Below are 26,285 nucleotides of genomic sequence, written 5' to 3' on the forward strand. Positions count from 1 at the left end.
CTCTTTTGATAATTGTTTGGATAGTCTGGAAAAGGTTTTGAATAGATGCACTGAAACTAACCTTGTTCTAAATTTTGAAAAATGTCATTTTATGGTTGAGCAAGGTATAGTTTTAGGCCACATTATTTCCAATAAGGGCATTGAAGTAGATCCTGCAAAAAATTTTGTTATTTCACAATTGCCTTACCCCTCTTGCGTGCGAGAGGTGCGATCTTTTCTTGGTCATGTAGGATTCTATTGGCGCTTTATAAGAGATTTTAGCAAAGTAGCCCTTCCACTATCCAACTTGTTGCAAAAGGATGTAGAGTTTGACTTTAATGATAAATGCAAAGAGTCTTTTGATTGCCTCAAAAGAGCACTCACTACCACCCCCATCATCCAGGCACCGAACTGGACAATCCCTTTTGAGCTTATGTGTGATGCATCCAATTATGCATTGGGGGCTGTCCTTGCTCAGAAAATTGATAAATTGCCTAGGGTGATATATTATGCTTCTAGGACTTTAGATGCTGCCCAAGCGAATTATACTACTACTGAGAAAGAGCTACTAGCCATAGTTTTTGCTCTTGAAAAATTTCGTTCTTATTTGCTTGGTACTCGCATTATTGTTTATACTGACCATACAGCTTTAAAGTACTTGTTGAAGAAGGTTGATTCAAAGCCTAGGTTGATCCGATGGATGCTCTGGCTCTATGAATTTGACTTGGAGATCCGTGATAGGAGCGGAGCACAAAATTTAGTTGCTGATCATTTGAGTCGGATCAAACATGTGTCTGATGAGGACTCACCCATTCAGGATGATTTCCCGGATGATCATTTATATATATTGTATAGTATTTTTGATTCTCTTTCTACTCCCTGGTTTACTAACATTGTCAATTATTTAGTTGCTTCTGTTTTTCCTCCCTTACCATCTAAGGGTCAAAAAGATAAAATTAAAAGTGATGCTAAGCATTTTATTTGGGATGACCCCTACTTGTGGAAATTGTGCAGTGATCAGGTCATTAGACGATGCATTCCAGATCATGAGACTGACTCAGTCCTGCAATTTTGTCATTCTTCCGCACCGGAAGGTCATCTGGGTGTTCAAAGGATAGCTCACAAAGTGCTTGACTGTGGCTTTTATTGGCCAACCATCTTTAAAGATGCGTGGAAGATTTGTAGCACTTTTGCGCAGTGTCAGAGAGCTGGAAGTGCACTTACATGGCGACAACAAATGCCTCAGCAACCTATGCTATTCTGTGAGGTGTTTGATGTCTGGGGTATATATTTCATGGGCCCTTTTCCTATATCTTTTGGTTATGTTTACATTCTCCTTGCAGTTGATTATGTTTCAAAATGGGTGGAAGCCAAGCTCACTAGAACTAATGATGCTAAGGTTGTTGTAGATTTGGAGTACCTAAAGCAATCATTAGTGATCAAGGAACCCATTTTTGCAACAAATCAATGCATGCCTTGCTTAAAAAGTACGGGATTGTACACAGGGTATCCACACCATACCACCCCCAAACCAATGGACAGGCAGAAATCTCTAACAGGGAGATCAAGAGAATTTTAGAGAAGATTGTGTAGCCAAGCAGGAAAGATTGGAGTACCAGGCTTGATGATGCTCTTTGGGCACATAGGACTACCTACAAAGCACCCATAGGAATGTCTCCTTATCGGGTTGTCTTTGGAAAGGCATGTCATCTTCCAATGGAGATTGAGCACAAAGCATACTGGGCAGTGAAGACCTGCAACTTCTCTATGGATCAACATGGTGAGGAAAGAAAGTTGCAACTGAGTGAGTTAGATGAGATCTGCCTAGAAGCATATGAGAATGCCAAGTTCTACAAAGAAAAGACCAAGAAGTTCCATGATATCTTGATAATTAAGAAGGACTTCATGATCGGGGAAAAAAGTGTTATTGTATAATTCTAAGCTTGGACTCATGAGTGGTAAGTTGAGGTCTAAGTGGATTGGTCCTTTTATTGTTACTAATGTTTTTCCTTATGGTACAGTTGAGATCAAAAGCGACTCCACAAACAAGAGCTTCAAGGTCAATGGACACCGACTTAAGCCATTCATCACAAACCCTTCTTTAGTGGACATAGTGGTGGAAGAGACTTCCTTACTCCACCCTACTCATCCTCCACCTTGATTTAGGGAGTTTTTCTTTCCTATCTTACTTTTATTACATTTGTCCGATTCTATTTGATGGTATAATTGCTTTTAATCTTTTAATTGTGCTACATTGAGGACAATGTGTTGTTTAAGTATGGGGGGGGGGGGGAGTTCTTTGGTTTTGGTTTTGCTAGTTTTGTTAGTTTTGTTAATTTTGTTAGTTTTGTTGGGTTTCTAGTTTAATATTTTAGGTCAATTCTGTTTGCATGTACAACTTTGCATATTTTTCTTTGAATTATAGGATATGTTCAAGAAATGGGTAATTGTTCTGAAAATAAAAGTCTCTTGACATTTTGTGATTTGAAATCCTTGTTTTTCCTCTACATGTCATGATAGTTTTGAAAGCTCAATTTGAATGTGATAAGTTTACCTTTGTGAGAATTTGAGCCATCCATCATCATAATCTTTTGGTGTGTTTTGCCCCATTGATTGCTTGCACAATAGCCTTGGCTTCATTCTTGTTGATGCTTCCTAATTCACATGCATATTTGGAAATGATTTAGGCAATTTTGTTCTTATAAGCTTCTAGCCAAATGGACTTACCTTGAATTAATTCCTTTGATAGCCCCTTTGAGCCTATGTTCCCCTTTCTTTGTTTTGAAGCTCATTACAAGCCTTAAGTGAAAAACCATGATAACACCTTACTCTTAAGGAATTTTGGAGCTTTGGAATTGTTTTGGGATTAAGTGTGGGGGGGTATGTTTCATTGGAAGATATGATTTTTGGCCATGCTTAATGTTTTATTTTGGCCATGCTTGATGTATATATATATTGCCTAGTTCTTGCTTTAATCTTCAAATTCATACTGTCTAAAAAAAATTTCAATTGCTGCAAATTCTGCAAATTCATACTGTTCAAAAAAAAAAGAGAAGAAGAAAAGAAGTGAAGTTGAATAAATGAGGTCTGTAACACCCTGATATATATATATCTATATATTATTAGTAATTATGTTTGATGTTTGATTATTTGTTGCGTTATTTTCATCCGTAATTATTTTTAAGGAAGTTAATTTAGTTAATAGAGGGGTGGATAGATAAGGATGTAGCTTCTCAAAGAAGCCTCTTGAGAAAGCTTCTCAAAGAAGCCACGAGGAAGCTTCTAGAGGAAGCCTCATAATGAAGCTTCTAGAGAAAGCTACATGAAGCTTCCTCGGTAAAAACGCTTCCCAGCCTTCGTTAACCATTGGATCATCTCGAAATTTTGTTTGCAACTTTACAAGACACTTGTCCATGATCTGACCGTTGGGATCTTTGCGAAGATATATGGAGTGTGCTATAAGCTTCCCTTCCCGAGAGCATCTCTTATTTAAGCATTTCAACCTTTGCTTTCGTGTAGCTTAGGAAAAATGTCATTTCTTCTTCTTTCTTTCTTCCAAATCCATTTCTAAAGTTCCAAGTACTTTCTCCATCACCCACATCGACCATTAGCCACCACAAACCATCATTGTTCTCCATTGAAAACCCACCCCGAGAGGAACCCTTCAACCGAAGCAGAATTTCCAACTTGGCTTGCGGTTTCGGTAGAGAACGAAAACCCTAATCTGATCTTTCGTTTTCTTTCGAGGTAACCATGGTTCTATGCTTGTTTCTTGTTAGTTTCATCTTGTCTTTGCATCTTTTCCGACTTTGGAACCGCCATTGCATATCTTATGCTTCCTTTGAAAAACCTTAGAGAAAGAGACTTTGTAAACGTTATCCTTTCATGAAATGCATGTTATTTTCGTAACCTACACTGAACCCCGGTCACATTGGCGTGGTCGGAATTTCCAAATGATGTTCCTTTGTAAAAACTGAAATGATCTCAGCTCTTTCATGTAGTGATGTGGGTGTTTGACCCAGAGCACTGTTACTAGCTTTGTTTTTTGAAATCCATACTAAGTCTCCTTCGTTTTGGCATAGTAGAGGCTTGCATGGAATCGACGAGCAAGGACAAAAAGGAATCTTCAAGTGACGCGACGACGAATCCGTTGGGTAGCTCACTATAGGTAAGGGGAGTTTATTATAAAATTTACCGTTTTCACACCATAGTTAGGGTCAGGGAACCTAGCTATGAGGATATCTGCCTGTCCCTGTTGCATGCTGATTTTTCTTCAAAGAAAATTACGTTTTAACTAATGGGATGCGATATATATATGTATTGTGATGAACGGTATTGTTTTGGCGTGTGGAAATGATATTGTTGTGTTTGTTTGAATTGTTGTTGATGTTGCTATTGAGGATTTTAATTGATATGTGATGATAATGATAATTATGATGATATTGATTTGAGATGATGTTGTTAATAAAGACCATGTCAACATGAATTGTTATTATTGATGAATATGTGAATATGAAATGAGGTTGTTGTTGTTGTTCATAACGTCATTGAGATGAGATGATATTTATGTTGTGAATGACATGGAAATACGATTTGTTGATTGATGTTGGAAATGCATTGGCATGTGCATGTTGTGTATGTTCGTGGGGGGCACTGTGCACTGACCTTTCAGGGTCTTTGGCACTAGCTTTTGGCCACGTTCATACGTTGGATGTTGTGTATGATCGTGGGGGGCACTATGCACTGACCTTCCAGGGTCTTTGGCACTAGCTTTTGGCCACGATCATACGTCGTATGAAGTGTATGTCATGGGGGGGTAGAGTGCACTGACCTTGTCGAATGGCCCAGACGTGGGTAACTAGCGTGGTTAGAGAATCTAAGCATTCCTGAGGGGATGCTTAGGTGCTTTAATTGGTCCATGGTCTTTGGCATTTACCTTTGGCCGTGATCATAGCTCATACGACACAGGAAATAGAGTAACTGTGGCCAAGTGTACTTTGTACTAAGGGGCTGTCACCTGGTAGGGAAGACCTTTGGGCTCCCAGGCTGATCACCTATGGGAGGGGGGCTGTTACGTGCACAACCAGGTGGTCTCGACAAACTCAGCACAGTTCCCTAAGTGAGAGTGTCGTGTGGACACGCTTAGGCTATTTCCTGATATTTGGTTGTTGTTGGTACGTACCACATTGCATCTGAGTGTTGAGTCAGGTGCATGCATCATTTTGTGCAGTCTTGATTGGGTCCATGGATGGATGATGAGTAATCGTTGGATGTGAATGATGAATATTTGTTGGATATGAGTGTTGAATAATGATTGTTGTGTATGCTTATCATGTTTGCCTATGTTCCTTGCTAATTGTGGTTATTTGGAATTGGTATTGGTTCTTTTATAATAAACTCACCCTTGCAATTTTGTATCGTGTGGTTGATACCTGTGATGATCACGAACCTTGTTCGTGGGAGTAGAATGATAGTGGCAAGGTGTAGCGAGTAAGATTCTGGTGAGGAGCCGCCGAGCCGACGTGATGACGTTGGCGTTATTTTGGGAGAGAGTTGTGTTTTGTAATCAACTCCTCCGTAGTTGGTTTTTTTAAGTTTTATTATGTTGAGTTAAAGATGTAAAACTGGAATTTTAATTATATATATGAACATATTTAATTTTCGTTATGTGTATGATTGTACCGAATTATTGTTTCTATGTAATTATGCATATTCACTTAAGTAATGGTGTGTTGTTGGATGAATTTATGTTGTGACAAAATCACTTCTATTTTCATAATAAAAAATTAAGGAAGTTCTTTTTATAAATAAAAAATGAAATTATTGAATATTAGAGTGTGGATACCGTAGCGACGAGGCGGGTCGTTACATTTAGTGGTATCAGAGCAGGTCGAACCTTTCGGCCAGTGAGTTGTGAGTCTGCTATGTTTTTTCTGTGCATTCTCTGGTTGTTTTGTTGAATGGTTGATGTTGGTTGTTTGCTGATGTTTGATGTTCATTGTTTTCTATTAGCACTTACTCACTAGTTGTGTTTTAATGAGCTATAGAGATTTGATTGTTGTAGTCGTATTGAATTTGTTTTTCTGATGTCTGCTAAACCATGAATTTCAATGCCGGGTCACGAATTATCAGACTGGCCACCTGTATAATTTGTGAAGGGCAATGGAATGATATGGCAAGCGATCAGAAAATGCAAATGATGGAAAGTGGGTGTTAATGTCTTGAGTTGTCAACTCTCAAGAGTAACTGAGTAGGAATTTGTGATGGTTGTGATTTTTGTGTGGTTCTTTGTTTGTGTGTATTCCTTCCATGTCTAACTCCCTGGTGTGTATAGGGAGTGATGGCTGGACGGAATGATCGTGCGATAGCGGATGCCCTTCAAGCCTTAGCTCAGGCCATAGGGAATCCGAATAGAGGAGAAGTTGGTGGAGCTGTTGAGTACCAGGGGTTGGATCGCTTCCAACGAAACAACCCTCCTTCTTTTAATGGAGGATACAACCCTGATGGTGCTCAGAACTGGATAAGGGAAATTGAGAAAATTTTTCGAGTTATGGCATGTCCGAAGAGGCAAAAGGTTGCTTTTGGTACATATACTCTAGTGGAAGAGGCTGAGTATTGGTGGGAGAATACTCGCCAATGCCTAGAGGCTGAAGGTCAAGATGTGACCTGGGATGTCTTCAAGAGAGTGTTTTTGGAGAAATACTTTCCCGAGGATGTTAGGAACAAGAAGGAGATGGAGTTCTTGGAGCTTAAGCAAGGAAGTATGACTGTGGCTGAATATGCGGCCAAGTTTGAGGAGCTGGTGAGGTACTTTCCCCATTAACAAGGGAGAGATGGTGAGAGTTCCAAGTGTGTAAAGTTTCTGAATGGCTTACGACCTGAAGTGAAGCAAGCTGTGAATTACCAAGGTGTTCGTCAGTTCCCACTTTTGGTTAATATGTGCCGAATTTGGGATGAAGACTCTCGAGACAGGGCGGCCTACTATAGGAGTACAGGTCCAATGAGGAACAAAAAGAATGGGCCTCAACATCGAGGAAAACCATATTCGATTCCTCCTAAGCAATATGGTAACCGCCATGACAATCAGAGGACTGTTGCTAGGGGATTTGCAGGTGGTAGCGGTAGCAAACCCAATACGTTCTCCACTCATATCATTTGTTACAAGTGTGGTAAGCCAGGGCACATCTCCTCGAATTGTCCCGATATAGGCGTAACATGTTTTAATTGTGGAAAAAAGGGACACACTCAGAGAGATTGTTCACGACCCAAGAAAGAGCAAAATGGCGGAGGCCCGAATGACCAAACTAGACATCCAAAGACCACGGGAAGAGTCTTTACCCTTAATGGTGCTGAAGCTTCGAAATCCAAAGATCTAATCCAAGGTAGATGTTTCATAAATGGGATTCCTTTGCTTGTGTTGTTTGATTCTGGTGCCACCCATTCCTTTATATCTTGTTTGTGTGTAGAAAAACTTAAGCTTTCTATGTCTTCTCTAAATAAAGATCTAGTAGTAGAGACCCCTACTAGTGGTTCGGTGTTAACTTCTGATGTGTGTTTGAATTGTTTTGTGGAGATTTCTGGTAGGATATTCTTGATTGATTTAATTTGTTTGCCTTTGAGCCAGATTGATGTTATTCTTGGTATGGACTGGTTATCTTCCAACCATGTCTTGTTGAACTGTTTTGATAAAAGTGTGGTGTTTGATGATTCTTGAGTGAGTAAGGATATGATGTTTATCTCTGCCAACCAAGTTGTGACATCTTTAAAGGAAGATGCTCAAGTATACATGATCTTGTCTAGCCTAGAAGTAGAGACAAAGGTTTCTACGTGTGACCTCCCTGTTGTTAGAGAATTTCCGGAAGTGTTTCCTGAGGATATATCCGGTCTGCCACCTGAGAGAGAGATAGAGTTTTCCATAGACTTAGTACCTGGTGCTGGACCCATATCCATAGCTCCTTATAGGATGTCTCCTATAGAGTTAGCTGAGCTTAAGAAACAGTTAGAGGAGTTGGTTGATAAGCAGTTTATTAGGCCTAGTGTATCTCCGTGGGGAGCCCCAGTGTTGCTAGTGAAGAAGAAAGATGGAACCATGAGGTTGTGTGTGGATTACCGCCAGTTGAATAAGGTAACGATTAAGAATAAGTACCCTTTGCCTAGAATAGATGACCTTATGGACCAGTTGGTAGGAGCTTGTGTGTTTAGTAAGATAGACCTTAGGTCGGGTTATCATCAGATCCGAGTAAAGTCTGAGGATATACCAAAGACTGCTTTTAGGACCCGTTACGGTCACTATGAGTATCTGGTCATGCCCTTTGGTGTGACTAATGCTCCAGGAGTGTTTATGGACTACATGAATAGAGTTTTTCACCCTTACCTTGATAGTTTTGTGGTAGTATTCATAGATGATATTTTGGTATACTCCAAGACTAGAGAGGAACATGAAGAACATCTGAGGATTGTGTTGCATACCCTTAAGGACCAACAACTCTATGCCAAGTTGTCCAAGTGTGAGTTCTGGTTAGAGAAAGTTAGTTTCCTAGGGCATGTGATATCTCAAGGGGGTATAGCTGTGGATCCCTCTAAGATAGAAGTTGTTCTTAAGTGGGAGAGTCCTAAGTCTGTTTTTGAGATTAAGAGTTTTCTGGGCTTAGCAGGATATTACCGGAGATTCATAGAAGGTTTTTCCAAGTTGGCTCTACCTTTAACTAAACTGACTCGTAAGGGTCAAGCTTTTGTGTGGGATACCCAATGTGAGCATAGTTTCCAGATCCTTAAGGAAAGATTGACGACCGCTCCAGTGCTAGTTTTGCCTAACCCGAGAGAACCCTTTGAGGTGTATTGTGATGCATCAAAGATGGGTTTAGGCGGAGTGTTGATGCAAAATGGCCAAGTGGTGGCCTATGCTTCTAGACAACTTAAGACTCATGAGAGGAATTATCCCACCCATGATCTAGAGCTGGCTGCTGTAGTTTTTGCCCTTAAGATTTGGAGACATTATCTGTTTGGCTCTAAGTTCGAGGTGTTTAGTGATCATAAGAGCCTTAAATACTTGTTTAGTCAGAAGGAGCTGAACATGAGACAAAGGAGATGGTTAGAATTTCTTAAGGATTATGATTTTGAGCTTAGCTACCATCCCGGTAAAGCCAATGTAGTGGCTGATGCCTTGAGTAGGAAATCTCTACATATGTCTTCCTTGATGGTTAGAGAGATGGATCTCCTAGAACAGTTTAGAGACCTTAGTCTTGCATGTGAGGTTACTCCTAATAGTGTAAGATTAGAAACTTTGAGGATCACTAGTGAGTTACTAAGAGATATCAGGGAAGGTTAGAAGATTGATCCTTTTCTAAGGACTCAGTTAGAGGCTATAGAGTCAGGAAGGGACAGCAGTTTCAATGTTGGATCAGATGGAGTTTTGAAACTTCGAGATAGGATTTGTGTTCCGAATGTGCCTGAACTTAGGAAGATGATCTTAGAGGAAGGACATAAGAGTAATTTGAGCATCCATCCTGGTGCTACCAAGATGTATCATGATTTAAAGACGATGTTTTGGTGGCCCAACATGAAGAGAGAGGTTAGTGAGTTTGTGTATGCATGCCTAGTCTGTCAGAAGGCTAAGATAGAACATCAAAGACCTTCAGGGAAGTTACAACCCTTAGAGATACCCCAGTGGAAGTGGGACAGTATTTCCATGGATTTTGTGGTAGGACTACCTAGAACCCCTAGAGGTTTAGATTCTATCTGGGTTATTGTTGACAGATTGACTAAGTCTGCTCACTTCATTCCCATTAATATCAGATTTTCCTTGGAAAAGTTGACTACCTTGTATATAAGTGAGGTTGTCAGGTTACATGGTGTGCCATCTAGCATAGTATCTGATAGAGATCCTAGATTTACCTCTAAGTTTTGGGAGAGCTTGAACAGAGCGTTGGGAACCAAGCTTAGACTGAGTTCAGCCTACCATCCTCAGACTGATGGCCAAACTGAACGGACCATTCAGTCATTGGAGGACCTTTTAAGAGCATGTGTCTTAGAGCAGAAGGGAAGCTGGGAGGGTTTTCTTCCATTGATAGAGTTCACTTATAACAACAGTTTTCATTCTGCCATTGGCATGGCTCCCTATGAAGCTTTGTATGGTAGAAGGTGTAGAACACCCCTATGTTGGTTAGAGCCCGGAGAAGGCCTCACATTAGGACCAGAAGTTGTACAACAAACCACTGAGAAAGTTAAGTTAATTCAGGAAAGGATGAGAACTGCTCAGAGTAGGCAGAAAAGTTATCATGATAAGAGGAGGAAAGATCTAGAATTCGAGGTTGGTGATCATGTATTCTTGAGAGTCACTCCATGGACTGGGGTTGGTTGAGCATTGAAATCCCGAAAACTCACACCTCGCTTTATTGGTCCTTTCCAAATTCTTAAGAAAGTTGGCCCTGTGGCATACCAAATTGCACTACCCCCATCTCTTTCTAATCTTCACAATGTCTTTCATGTGTCTCAACTCCGTAAGTATATCTGTGATCCATCCCATGTGATTGAATTGGATGATGTACAAGTGAAGGAGAATTTGACATATGAAACATTGCCTTTGAGGATCGAGGATAGGCAAACAAAACACCTAAGAGGGAAAGAGATTCCGTTGGTCAAGGTGATATGGGGAGGTGCATCAGGAGAAGATGCCACGTGGGAATTAGAAAGTCAGATGCGAGAAGCTCATCCATCCTTGTTTGAGTAAGGTAAATTTCGAGGACGAAATTTCTAAAAGGGTGGGAGAGTTGTAACACCCTGATATATATATCTATATATTATTAGTAATTATGTTTGATGTTTGATTATTTGTTGCGTTATTTTCATCCGTAATTATTTTTAAGGAAGTTAATTTAGTTAATAGAGGGGTGGATAGATAAGGATGTAGCTTCTCAAAGAAGCCTCTTGAGAAAGCTTCTCAAAGAAGCCACGAGGAAGCTTCTAGAGGAAGCCTCTTAATGAAGCTTCTAGAGAAAGCTACATGAAGCTGCCTCGGTAAAAACGCTGCCCAGCCTTCATTAACCGTTGGATCTTCTCGAAATTTGGTCTGCAACTTCACAAAACACCTTTCCATGATCTGACCGTTGGGATCTTTGAGAAAATGTCTGGAGTGTGCTAGAAGTTTCTTAATAAAGCTTCTGGAGGAAGCCTCTTAATGAAGCTTCTAGAGAAAACTACATGAAGCTGCCTCGGTAAAAATGCTGCCCAACCTACGTTAACCGTTGGATCATCTCGAAATTTTGTTTGCAACTTTACGAGACACTTATCCATGATCTGACCGTTGGGAGCTTTGAGAAGATGTCTGGAGTGTGCTATAAGCTTCCGTTCCTGAGAGCATCTCTTATTTAAGCATTTCAGCCTTTGCTTTCGTGTAGCTTAGGCAAAATGCCATTTCTTCTTCTTTCTTTCTTCCAAATCCATTTCTAAAGTTCCAAGTACTTTCTCCATCACCCACATCCACCATTAGCCACCACAAACCATCATTGTTCTCCATTGAAAACCCACCCCGAGAGGAACCCTTCAACCGAAGCAGAATTTTCAACTTGGCTTGCGGTTTCGGTAGAGAACGAAAACCCTAATCTGATCTTTCGTTTTCTTTCGAGGTAACCATGGTTCTATGCTTGTTTATTGTTAGTTTCATCTTGTCTTTGCATCTTTTCTGACTTTTGAACCGCCATTGCATGTCTTATGCTTCCTTTGAAAAACCTTAGAGAAAGAGACTTTGTAAACGTTATCCTTTCATGAAATGCATGTTATTTTTGTAAACTACACTGAACCCCGGTCACATTGGCGTGGTCGGAATTTCCAAATGATGTTCCTTTGTAAAAACCGAAATGCTCTCAGCTCTTTCATGTAGTGATGTGGGTGTTTGACCCAGAGCACTGTTACTAGCTTTGTTTTTTGAAATCCATACTAAGTCTCCTTTGTTTTGGCATAGTAGAGGCTTGCGTGGAATCGACGAGCAAGGACAAAAAGGAATCTTCAAGTGACGCGACGAGGAATCCGTGGGGTAGCTCACTATAGGTAAGGGGAGTTTATTATAAAATTTACCGTTTTAACACCATAGTTAGGGTCAGGGAACCTAGCTATGAGGATATATGTCTGTCCCTGTTGCATGCTGATTTTTCTTCAAAGAAAATTACGTTTTAACTAATGGGATGCGATATATATATGTATTGTGATGAATGATATTGTTTTGGCTGTTTGAAGACTGTGCGTGTGGAAATGATATTGTTGTGTTTGTTTGAATTGTTGTTGATGTTGCTATTGAGGATTTTAATTGATATGTGATGATAATGATAATTATGATGATATTGATTTGAGATGATGTTGTTAATAAAGACCATGTCAACATGAATTGTTATTATTGATGAATATGTGAATATGAAATGAGGTTGTTGTTGTTGTTGATAACGTCATTGAGATGAGATGATATTTTTGTTGTGAATGACATGGAAATACGATTTGCTGATTGATGTTGGAAATGCATTGGTATGTGCATGTTGTGTATGTTCGTGGGGGGCACTATGCACTGACCTTTCAGGGTCTTTGGTACTAGCTTTTGGTCACGTTCATACGTTGGATGTTGTGTATGATCGTGGGGGGCACTGTACACTGACCTTCCAGGGTCTTTGGCACTAGCTTTTGGCCACGATCATACGTCGTATGAAGTGTATGTCATGGGGGGGTAGAGTGCACTGACCTTGTCGAATGGCCCAGACGTGGGTAACTAGCGTGGTTAGAGAATCTAAGCATTCCTGAGGGGATTCTTAGGTGCTTTAATTGGTCCATGGTCTTTGGCATTTACGTTTGGCCGTGATCATAGCTCATACGACACAGGAAATAGAGTAACTGTGGCCAAGTGTACTTTGTACTAGGGGGCTGTCACCTGGTAGGGAACACCTTTGGGCTCCCAGGCTGATCACCTATGGGAGGGGGGCTGTTATGTGCACAACCGGGTGGTCTCGACAAACTCAGCACAGTTCCCTAAGTGAGAGTGTCGTGTGGACACGCTTAGGCTATTTCCTGATATTTGGTTGTTGTTGGTACGTACCACATTGCATCTGAGTGTTGAGTCAGGTGCATGCATCATTTTGTGCAGTCTTGATTGGGTCCATGGATGGATGATGAGTAATCGTTGGATGTGAATGATGAATATTTGTTGGATATGAGTGTTGAATAATGATTGTTGTGTATGCTTATCATGTTTGCCTATGTTCCTTGCTAATTGTGGTTATTTGGAATTGGTATTGGTTCTTTTATAATAAACTCACCCTTGCAATTTTGTATCGTGTGGTTGATACCTGTGATGATCACGAACCTTGTTCGTGGGAGTAGAATGATAGTGGCAAGGTGTAGCGAGTAAGATTCTGGTGAGGAGCCGCCGAGCCGACGTGATGACGTTGGCGTTATTTTGGGAGAGAGTTGTGTTTTGTAATCAACTCCTCCGTAGTTGGTTTTTTTAAGTTTTATTTTGTTGAGTTAAAGATGTAAAACTGGAATTTTAATTATATATATGAACATATTTAATTTTCGTTATGTGTATGACTGTACCGAATTATTGTTTCTATGTAATTATGCATATTCACTTAAGTAATGGTGTGTTGTTGGATGAATTTATGTTGTGACAAAATCACTTCTATTTTCATAATAAAAAATTAAGGAAGTTCTTTTTATAAATAAAAAATGAAATTATTGAATATTAGAGTGTGGATACCGTAGCGACGAGGCGGGTCGTTACAAGGTCTTGTTATGAGGACTTGATTTTGGAGCCTTGGTTGGATTTGTTGATATTAGAGGGTTTGGGTTTACTACTTGTGCTTAATTTCCACTTATTCCCCATTGCTCCTCTATTCCTTTGGAATTTAGCTACTTATTCCATATTTTTTTCCCTACCTTGTCCTTGGTCCCATTACAACCTTTAAAGACCTTTTGATCCTCGTGTGCATGTGTTTGTCAATTTTAGAATTTTTCCAAGTCTATGTGGTGTTTGTTTTCATGGGTGCTTCGAGAGTAAACAGTAGCCTAGACACTTGAGAGATAGAGTGTATATCTTGTGAGACTTTATTACTTTTCATTCTTGAGCTGATTAACTATTTTGCCATGATTGGGTTGCTTGGATGATTTCCATGAATGTCTTGACTCTTTGGATCTCTTCATGTTAGATGTTACCCATTTATTTCATTCCTTGATGTTCATTGAGAAATATGTAAATGTTTTTGTTTGTCTCTCTTTGATATCCTTGGATTTTGTTCTTTGTTTCATTTTGCCCAGGAGTGCAAAAGGCTAAGTATGGGTGGTTTTGATGTGCCATTATTTTCTCCTATTTCTTAACCCTTTTTGCACCATTTTAAGTACTAATTAGTCTTAATTGTCAAATTAATTAGGCAATTTTATTATTTGGGCTCATTCAGCTAATTTGATGTTTTTAATCTAATTTCAGGAATTAATGAAGCATTGGGCTTGAATCCAGAATTGGGCTTGGGCTTGAATTCAGAATTGGGCTTGGACTTGAAGAGGATAGACTATTTTATTCTACAAAATTTAACTTATCTAGACTTTATCTTATCTAGATATTATTTAGATTTGATCTCATCTAGATATTATTTCATCTAGATCTTATCATATCTTATCTCAACTAGATTTGATTTGATTTTATTTATGGGCTTGGATTTAAAACAGATTTGTAACCTTTGGGACTGGAAAAACTATATAACAGCACCAAGGTTCTAGTTTAGGCTCTCTCTCTCTCTCTCTTTCTCTTCTCTCTCTTCTCTCTCTCTCTCCTATTTTCGTTTTTTTGTTTTAGGCTTTTCGTAGACACTTTTTCGTTTTGCAATTCCAATTTTGACTTTTCATTTTAGCAATAAAATTTTGTTCTTCAATCTATAATTTTGTTATCTATTGATTAATGGAAGGCTAAGTCTTCAGCGTTTCTTTCTCTTGAGGATCAAGCACAGTTCTCTTTGAGGTTCTATTATTACTGTTAAATTTTGTTCAGTTTTTCCTCTTCACTAATTACTCTGAATTTGTTGCTATTAATTCATGCATGCTTAGTGCTTGATTAATTGTCTCTACGCATAATTACGTTCATGCTTAATGATCGTTTATGATTAATTGGTGTATGTGTTGCTTAATCACATAATGAATGCCTTATGTTAAATTTCGATTAGTAACTTAATTTAGGGTTGGATTAAGTGGTTGAACTGATAAAGGATAAACTATCATAATTTAGGATAAGAGACTTGTTTGTGAATCAAGGGAAAGCAACGTGTTTTAATTCTGATATTTTTTAATTCAATTTTACTCGCTGTTTAATTTACAAAAAAAAAAAAAACAACCCCCCCCCCCAATTCGTTACTATTTTCCTACTATCTGTTATGAATGTTAGGTTGATCATTGCTCGTTATGAGACGACCTAGGATCAATTCCTAGTTACTGCATTTTAATGTTTACTTGATTCGGGTACGACCTCGATCAGAGAGACGGGTCCAACTGAGAGAGGGGGAATACATTGAGTTCTAGGAGGAAGTTGCCAGGAGGCAATGGACTTAGCTCACAAGGCCCATGGCTAAATTTGACTTAGAAATAGTCATGGAATTCTACATGAATGCATGGCCCACCGAGGAAGGAATTAGGGATAAGCGCTCCTGGGTGCGGGGCCAATGGGTCCCCTTTGTTGAAGATGCCATCAATCAGTTCTTGGGGCATCCATTGGTCCTGGAAAAGGGGCAACATTGCGAGCTTAGTGAAAGGAAGAGCCAGGCTTCGAGATTTGATGAGGAGGCCATAGGCCAATTGCTATGCATTCTGGACAGGACTTTGCACGAAGCGTGACGGGAAGGCGAGTGCGGATCATGTGCACTAGCATGACCACCTTGACACAGATCTGGATGACATTGCTCCTCAGCAACATCTTTCCCAGCGATCATAATTCTGATCTTCCCCTACCAAAATGCCAGCTAGTCTACGCCATCTTGACCCAAGTCAGTACTTGTGTGGCCCAGATAATCTCAGATGCCATTTACCAATTTGCAGGGATCGTGCCTCCAAGACACCCAGTGGACCCAGAAAAGTCCAATAGAGGACTAGGATTTCTGGCCTTGATCAGAAGTCTCTGCCAGTTCTATGGGGTGTCGGTTACAACCACAAAGCTCATCCGGCCTCCCATTAATAGGTCCTTCATTGAAAGGTATTGCATGCCAAGGTAGACCTAGCAGCCAGGGCAAGACCAACAGCAGTCAGCCACAGATGCACCACCGCCACCTCTACAGCTGCCACCATCTCTAGAGTCCATCTGTGTTCACATGCAGAGGATGGAACTCTACATGCAACATTTGGCTAACTAGCAGGCGGCCAATCATAGAGGCCAGGTGCAGTTGAATGATAGATTTTATCAGTATACCCTGCATCAGCAGCGCCAGAACCCAGTCCTTACCCATGGCCTACTCCCGAGTAGTTCGAGGCCACGGTCGCATGGCCTAGAGACAGGCCTAGTTTTTAGGCAGGGACAGGACCTGTAGAGGCCCCAGGAGATGAAGATAGAGCTCAGGAACATGATGACATGGCCGATGTGATGGACTTCTTCCTTTGATGAAGAAGAAGAGTAGCACAAGTTTTTGAACAATGATCTTTTCTTGGAAAAGAAAGTATTGAACAAAAACTTTAAAAAAAACTAAGAAATGAATCAGAAATTTCTGTAAGAACTTGTTCTTTTAATTCATGCCATGGTCACATATTTATAGTCATTTGATCACTCAAGTTAAAGTTTGAAAATCTTGACAATTTCTTTTAAACTAGTCACTTTAAAAGTTGTGACTCTTTTGAAAAGCTAGTCACTTTAAAAGTCATGACTATTTTTGAAAACTAGTCACTTAAAGGTCGTGACTTTTGAAAAACTCTTCAGAAACAAGTCAATTTAAGAATTGTGACTTTTGGTAATGTATTTTTCAAAATCAATCACTGATAATCGATTACCATCAAGGTGTAATCGATTACACATCAATAGATGTGACTCTTCATGTTTAAATTTGAAAATCAAAACATTTAGAAACACTGGTAATCGATTACAAGTATTGTGTAATCGATTACACAAGTTTGAAATGATTTTGAAAATGTTTAAACACAAGTGGTGACTCTTGAAATTTGAAATCTAACATTTTAAAACATTGGTAATCGATTACATCTTTGTAAATCAGTTTTGAAAACAATGCTGGCTACTGGTAATCGATTACTACCTTCTGGTAATCGATTACCAGAGAGTAAAACTCTTTGGTAAAAGATTTTATGAAAAATTCTTGTGCTACTCAATGTTTTGAAAAACTATTTTAGTACTTATCTTGATTGAGTCTTTTCTTGATTCTTGAATCTTGAGTCTTGAATCTTGATCTTGATTATTCTTGAATCTTGATTCATGAAACTTGATTAAATCTTGAAACTTGATTGTTCTTGAAGCTTTTTGACTCCTGATTCTTTGGAACTTGCTTAACTCTTGATTCTTTGGCATAATCAAAATAATCTTGGCAGTCATTGCTTCCACAATCTCCCCCTTTTTGATGATGACAATCCTGAAATCAAGAGAATACATACAAGCTTTGTTCTATCGTTCACTCATCTCTTTCTCCCCCTTTCTTTTTGAATTTATTCTTAATTTAAAGCTTTGAAAATATAATAACTTGCTTTCTAAAATACCTATTTTTCTCTCCCCCTTTGGCAACATCAAAAAGGCTAAAGTGCGTAAAACATAACCAATGTTCAGTCATAATTAACTAAGTACTAAATATTTAAAACATAAACCAATGTTTAGAGAATAAATAAATAACATAATGTCATAAATTATTCATAAAACATAATAAAAACATGTGTATTAAACAAGTCATAAGTTATCATAACATAAAACAAATCATTTGTCTAAGTCACTGGCATCTAGAAGTCCTAATTCTCTTCTAATGGTGTAGAAGGAATCTTTGGGTAGTGGTTTTGTGAAGATATCTGCGAGTTGATTTTTGGTATCTACAAATTCTAGAACACAGTAACCTTTTAAAACATGATCTCTAAGAAAATGATGCCTAATTTCTATGTGCTTGGTTCTAGAGTGGAGAATTGGGTTCTTAGATATATTTATGGTGCTTGTGTTGTCACATTTTATAGGGATTTGGTCTAATACAATCCCATAGTCAGATAGTTGTTATTTTATCCACAAAATTTGTGCACAACAACTACCAGCAGAGATGTATTCTGCTTCGGCTGCGGATAATGCTACACTATTTTGCTTCTTGTTGTGCCAAGAGACAAGAGCAGATCCTATGAATTGACATGTGCCACCAGTGTTCTTCCTATCTGTTTTGGATCCAGCAAAATCTGAATCTGAGTATCCTACTAAGTTGCTAAAGAAATTTTTGGGTACCACAATCCTAAATTAACTGTTCCTAAAAGATATCTTATGATCCATTTTACTACAGTTAGATGTGAAAACTTTGGATTTGATTGAAATCTTGCACACATGCATACAATAAACATAATATCTAGCCTACTTCCAGATAAGTAGAGTAGAGATCCAATCATACCTCTATATTGTTTTTCATCAACGGGTCGACCTGACTCATTTTTATCAAGGTAGCAACTAGTGCTCATAGGGGTAGTCAAGTGTTTTGAGTTCTCCATTCTGAATTTCTTGATGAGTTCCTTGCAATATTTTGCTTGGTTGACAAAGATCCCATCATTTGTTTGTTTTATTTGTAGTCCGAGAAAGTAGTTTAACTCACCCATCATGGACATCTCAAATTCACTTTGCATGTCAATAGAAAATTCCTTGCACAAAGATTCATTAGTAGATCCAAAGATTATATAATCAACATAAATTTGTACCAATAAGATATCATTATCCTTCTTCTTTATGAATAAGGTGGTATCTACCTTTCCTCAAATGAAATTCTTTTCTAATAAGAATTTACTTAATCTTTCATACCAGGCCCTAGGTGCTTGTTTTAACCCATAAAGTGCTTTCTTTAACCTATAGACATGATCTAATTTTTGTGAGTCTTCAAACCTGGGAGGTTGTTCTACATATACTTCCTCTTGAATTAGACCATTTAAGAAGGCACTCTTGACATCCATTTGATATAGTTTAAAGTTCATAATAGATGCATAAGCTAAAATAATCCTAATGGCTTCTAATCTAGCTATGGGTGAAAAGGTTTCTTCATAGTCTATCCCTTTTTCTTGGTTGTATCCTTTTGCAACTAGTCTAGCTTTATTTCTAATTACTTTACCATTTTCATCTAGTTTATTTCTAAATAGCCACTTAGTTCCTATAATGGGGTAGTTATGTGGTTTCTCAACTAGTTCCCAAACATTATTTCTCTCAAATGGATTTAACTGTTCTTGCATAGCAACTATCCATTGATCATCTATTATGGCTTCTTTAAAGTTTTTAGGTTCTATCATAAAAACAAATGCCATGTTATTAAATAAATCTTTAAGAGAGTGTCTAGTTGTTACCCTTTTTGAGATATCTCCGATGATGTTGTCAAGAGGATGATTTCTTGAAGTTTTCCATTCTTTGGGAAGATCATCATTTTCTTGGGCTATATCCTCTTGAATATCCTTGTTTTCTTCATTTCTCTTCCTTTTATATTTCTTTCTTGATTGTGCATATCTTCCAAAGAATCTGCAATATCATCAAGAAATTCCTTTCTCAGAGAGGTAATATTAGTTTCATCAAAAGTAACATGTATTGATTCCTCAATTGTCATGGTTCTTTTGTTGTATATCCTAAAGGCTTTGCTATGTAGGGAATAACCAAGGAAGATACCCTTATCCGCCTTAGCATCAAATTTTCCTAGGCTTTCTTTACCATTTTTTAAGACAAAACATTTACATCCAAAAACATGTAAATGAACAATGTTTGGTTTTCTATTGTTAAATAGTTCATATGGGGTTTTCTTAAGAATAGGTCTTATTAAGGCTCTATTCATAATATAACATGCGATGTTGACAGCTTCTGCCCAAAAATATTTTGGAAGTGGAGTGTCATTTAAAAGGGTTCTAGCAATTTCTTCTAAAGATCTATTTTTCCTTTCTACTACACCGTTTTGTTGGGGTGTCCTAGGTGCAGAAAAGTTGTGTTCTATGCCATGTTCATCACAAAACATTTCAAAATCATTGTTTTCAAATTCACCTCCATGATCACTTCTAATGGAGATAATTTTGAGATTTTTCTTGTTTTGAATGACTTTGGCAAGCCTTCTAAATGCATGAAATGCATCATTTTTGTGAGTAAGAAATAAAGTCGAAGTATACCTAGAATAGTCATCAATAATTACTAAGGCATAGTAACTACCACCAAAACTCATGACCCTAGAGGGTCCAAACAAAGCCATATGCAATAATTGTAATGGTTGAGTAGTAGATACAATCTTTTTAGATTTAAAAGATACTTTTGTTTGTTTACCTTTTTGGCATGCATCACATAACTTATTTTTTTCAAACTTTAATTTTGGTAAACCAACAACTAGATCTTTTGAAATTAATCTATTTAGATGATCCATGTTAATGTGAGAAATTCTCTTATGCCATAACCATGGATCACTATCTTTACTTAGAAAGCATTTATCATTTTCAGATTTTTGTTTCAAATCAATCATGTAAACATTATTTTCTCTGAAACCTATATGCTCAATATCCTTGTCATGCTCAAGCTTGATAACACATTTTTTAAAATAAAAAGATACTTTATATCCTTTATCACATAATTGACTAACACTTAATAGACTATGCTTTAAACCTTCTACAAGTAACACATTTTCAATGGGAGTAGAGGAACTCGTACCTATTTTGTCGACTCCAATGATTTTGCCTTTATTGTTGTCGCCGTATGTAACATGTCCACTTTTCTTGGGGGAAATGGTTGTAAATTTGGGTACATCTCCCGTCATATGCATGGAACATCCACTGTCGATGTACCACTTCTTCCTTACAGATTCTTCCTCGTTGCTATCATGAGATTTTGTCATGAGACATAAGTTGGCTTGATCTTCATCATGATCTTGAAATGATTTCATATTTGACCTATACATGAAATTTCTTTTGACAAACAGAGAATTTAAGGAGGCCATTTATCTTGAAGTTGTGAAACTTTTCTCAAGAAACCTGCTCTGATACCATTTGTTGGATCAAGTGGCCTCGAAATAATTAAAAAGGGGGGGTTGAATTAACTATTAATGTGTCTTGACTAATTAAAAATTTATCCTTCTTAATGTTACTAGATTCAACTAGGCTTTTACTACTAAGTTAAGAAAGTATAGAACATAACCAATAACTTAACCAAAAGTAAAAGCGGCAAATAAAAGTACACAGCGGAAATTAAAGAGTGTAGGGAAAAAGAAGACAAACACAAGATTTATACTGGTTCGGCCACAATCCGTGCCTACATCCAGTCCCCAAGCAACCAACCGGTTCTTGAGATTTCTTTTAACCTTATAAAATCCTTTACAAGCCAAAGATCCACAAGGGATGTACCCTCCCTTGTTCTCTTTGAACAACCAAGTGGATGTACCCTCCACTTGAACTGATCCACAAGAGATGTACCCTCTCTTGTTCTCAGTACAACAACCCAAGTAGATGTACCCTCCAATGTATTAAGACAAAGAATTCTCAGCCGGTTAGTCATTTGAATCTTTGTAAGGGGAAACAAAAGATATCTCAGGCGATTAGTCCTTTGAAATCTTTTGTTTAAGGGGAAGGGAAGAATCAAAAGAATTCTCAGGCGGTTAGTCCTTTGAATTCTCTTAGAAAGAGAGAAGAGAGACACAAAATAATTCAGGCGATTAGTCCTTCTATTCTTTTGGCAAAGGGAGAAGAGAGACACAAAAGAATTCAGGCGGTTAGTCCTTCTATTCTTTTGGCAAAGGGATTTGAGAATGAAGAAGAAGAGTAGCGCAAGTTTTTGAACAATGAACTTTTTCTTGGAAGAGAAAATATTGAACAAAAACTCTTAAAAAAATTAAGAAATGAATCAGAAATTTCTGTAAAAACTTGGTCTTTTAATTCATGTCATGGTCACATATTTATGGTCATTTGATGACTGAAGTTAAAGTTTGTAACTCTTGATAATTTCTTTAAAACTAGTCACTTTAAAAGTTGTGACTCTTTTGAGAAACTAGTCACTTTAAAAGTTGTGACTCTTTTTGAAAACTAGTCACTTAAAGGTTGTGACTTTTGAAAAACTCTTCAGAAACAAGTCACTTTAAGAATTGTGACTTTTGGTAATGTATTTTTCGAAATCAGTCACTGGTAATCGATTACCATCAAGGTGTAATCGATTACACATCAACAAATGTGACTCTTCATGTTTAAAATTGAAAATCAAAATGTTTAGAAACTCTGGTAATCGATTACAAGTATTGTGTAATCGATTACACAAGTTTGAAAATGTTTAAACACAAGTTGTGACTATTGAAATTTGAAATCTAACATTTTAAAACATTGGTAATCGATTACATCTTTGTAAATCAGTTTTGAAAACAATGCTGGTTACTGGTAATTGAGTACTACCTTCTAGTAATCGATTACCAGAGAGTAAAACTCTTTGGTAAAAGATTTTATGAAAAATTCTTGTGCTACTCAATGTTTTGAAAAACTTTTTTAGTACTTATCTTGATTGAGTCTTCTCTTGATTCTTGAATCTTGAGTCTTGAATCTTGATCTTGATTATTCTTGAATCTTGATTCTTGAAACTTGATTAAATCTTGAAACTTGATTGTTCTTGAATCTTGATTCTTTGAAACTTGATTCTTGAAGCTTTTTGACTCCTGATTCTTTGGAACTTGCTTAACTCTTGATTCTTTGGCATCATCAAAATAATCTTTGAAGTCATTGCTTCCACACTTATAAACTCCTATTGATCCATGATGATTATGCATATTATCTTTGATTTAATGGGAAATGACTTGCAAAGTCAATTTATGACATATGTGTGGTTTGGAATTAGGATGAAACACTTGTTGGTGTGAAACATTATACACCTTGAGTGGTTTTCCTCTATTCGGTTAGACTTAGTGTTTCTTATAATGTTCTTTTAGAAACGAAATGCTAATGTCTTAAATCTCATTTTTGGTTATGAGAAATTCTATCTGCATGTTTTCATTCCATGTTAGTCACATTGTTTTCTTTCAAAAAAAAAGATGTATGTTGTTCTGATCGATTTGGGGGTTTGTTTCTTTATTAAGCGTGTTCGAGTTTTAGTGAAAGATTTCAAAGACTTCAATGTCTTTTGCCAAGACTTCAATGTCTTCTTTACATTTCAAAGACTTCAATGTCTTTTGTCAAGACTTCAATGTCTTTTTTGTCAAGACTTCAATATCTTTTTTATATTTCAAAGACTACAATGTCTTTTATTAAGACTTCAATGTCTTCTTTACTTTTGAAAGACTTACCTGTCTTTTGCCAAGACTTCAATGTCTTCTTTACATTTCAAACTTTAATGTCTTTTGTCAAGACTTCAATGTCTTCTTTACTTTTCAAAGACTTCAATGTCTTCTTTACTTTTGAAAGACTTACCTGTCTTTTACCGAGACTTCAATGTCTTCTTTACATTTCAAAGACTTTAATGTCTTTTGTCAAGACTTCAATGTCTTCTTTACTTTTCAAAGACTTCAATGTCTTCTTTACTTTTCAAAGACTTAACTGTCTTTTGCCGAGACCAATGTCTTCTTTACATTTCAAAGACTTTAATGTCTTTTGTTAAGACTTCAATGTCTTCTTTACTTTTCAAAGACTTCAATGTCTTTTGTCAAAACTTCAACGTCTTATTTACATTTAAATGACTTCAATGTCTTTTGTCAAGACTGTTGGACAAGTGGCCTCAATAAAAGGGGGGTGAATTAAGTTTCAAAATTTCCCACTAACAAACTTTTAACCCTCTTCTAAATGATAGGCTCAGAATGCAGAAAAAGAAGCAACAATCAATTTAGTAATGTTCTTTAAACATGCAAGAAAAAAATGATTGCAATAACATAAAAGAGATAAGGGAAGAAAGAAATGCAAACTCGATTTATATTGGTCTGGCCACTTCTCGTGCCTGCGTTCAGTCCTCAAGCTACCCACTTGAGATTTTCCACTATCTCTGTAGATCTTTTACAGACTTTGAACACACCCTGGGATCCCTCACCCTTGTGTTCAAAGATTCTCCAAGAGACAACCCGTCTCTTGATTACAATTCTCACAATCCAAGAAACTATCAGTCTCTTGATTACAACTGACTTTCTGAGATGAACTAAAAGATTTCTCTCCTTCAAAGTGGATGATGCAAATTGAAGTTCCTAGAGGAATTTCTCTCTTTTAGATATGATAATACAATTTGAATTTCCTGTATGAATTCTCAGAAGATTTGCAAATGTTTTCCTAAGAGTTGTTAAGAGAGCATTTGACAATTAAGTTCTCTTAGAATATCTCTCTCTTTCTTTTTGAAGTCAGACACACACATATATATAGGCCATTCATGTTTATTGAAGAGATGTGTATTTTCAAAAAGCTTTTTCTGAAATTCTTCACTAGTAATCGATTATAGGTTTCTGGTAATCGATTACACAGTTATATTTTGATGGGTCATGACTTTTCAGATTGAATTTCAAGAGTTTCGTTGCTGATAATCGATTACACATCAATGGTAATCGATTACAGCTTTTAAATTTAAATTTCAAAACCCTTCTAAAAGATGATTTTTTAAAATTGTCTTTTGGTAATCAATTACACTGTCTGGTAATCGATTACCAGAGCCTTGATCTCTTGGAAACACTTGATTTAAGGCAAAAGCTTGATCTTGAATTAGTCTTGAAGCAATGCTTGTTTGTTGAAGCAACCTTGTATTAATTTTGAAGCAATGCTTAACCTTTGAATGTTTGTTAAAGTAATCTTGAAAGCAACCTTGTTTGATTATTCTTTGGCATCATCAAAACCATGTATTCATACATTCACAAAGACTTCAATGTCTTTTTTACATTTCAAAGACTTCAATGTCTTTTGTCAAGACTTCAATGTCTTCTTTACATTTCAAAGACTTTAATGACTTTTGTCAAGACTTCAATGCTTCTTTACATTTCAAAGACTTCAATGGCTTTTGTCAAGACTTCAATGTCTTCTTTACATTTCAAAGACTTCAATGTCTTTTGTCAAGACTTCAACGTCTTCTTTACATTTCAAGACTTCAATGTCTTTTGTCAAGACTTCAATGTCTTCTTTACATTTCAAGACTTCAAAGTCTTTTGTTTGGTATTCTTGATACTTCATACATTTATTCTTTTGACAAGTTTCACTGCTTTGGTTTTCGCCAATTGTCAGTCGGATAGCAAGATTGCTTGGATGAAATTAGTGTCCTTATCTTTACTTACCTTTTCATTTTCAATAAAAGATAAGTAAAGAGGGGAAACTGTCAGACCCTAATTTCGTCCGGGGAGTATCATTCGCTAACATTTTGATTCTTGCTAGCTGAATTGAGCTATTCAACACCAGTTGCCGCGCAAGACGAAAGATAATTCGACGTTTCGATAAAGAATGCAAAAATACCCAAAAGGGTCATTTTAAGCCTTTTTCTGAACCTTGGCTCGCCTGGGCCCCCAAATAGCCTAGGGGTGAAGTAACCAGCTCGCCTGGGCGAACTGCAGATCCACTAAACCCCATCATTTCCTATAAATAAGCATGAGAGGGGTTGAAGGAATGGGCCAACATCTGGATATTGAGAGGATTCAGTGAAATTTGAACAGAAGAAGAAGAAAGAGGAGAAAAACGAGGTCGATGCACTACCGAATCGCGACCATAATCGACTTCTACATCATTCTTCGTTCGGTATTCTTTGTTCGTCACCTGGTTAGTATTTATTTTAAGGATTTGGATATAATCTATACACCCGTAGGGGTCCTCTTTATTGCTTTGCATATCTTCATCTCATTCTTCTACCATCAGTAATCTCTTTTCTTCTTGTAAAGTGAATTTTGACCGATCATTTATGTCCCACGTGGTATAACAACATTTCATATTAATCCCCGACCAAAAAATAGGATTGTCAAAAGGAAAGGGAGGTTAAACCTATGGATGACAACGGGGTGGGGTGTGTACGGGTAGTGGCGACCATCTACCTATCACGCTGGAGAAAATTTGTCCCGTGTCATATACCAAGTATCCTTTTGAAAAAAATCCATAATTTTTTTTAATACCCACGAGACTCCATGGATACTTCTTAAAAAAACTTTTTTTTACAAGAAAAAATGATTCTTACAAAATATACTTAC

Source organism: Glycine soja, chromosome 10, assembly GCF_004193775.1.
Source record: "Glycine soja cultivar W05 chromosome 10, ASM419377v2, whole genome shotgun sequence".
Taxonomy (NCBI): domain Eukaryota; kingdom Viridiplantae; phylum Streptophyta; class Magnoliopsida; order Fabales; family Fabaceae; genus Glycine; species Glycine soja.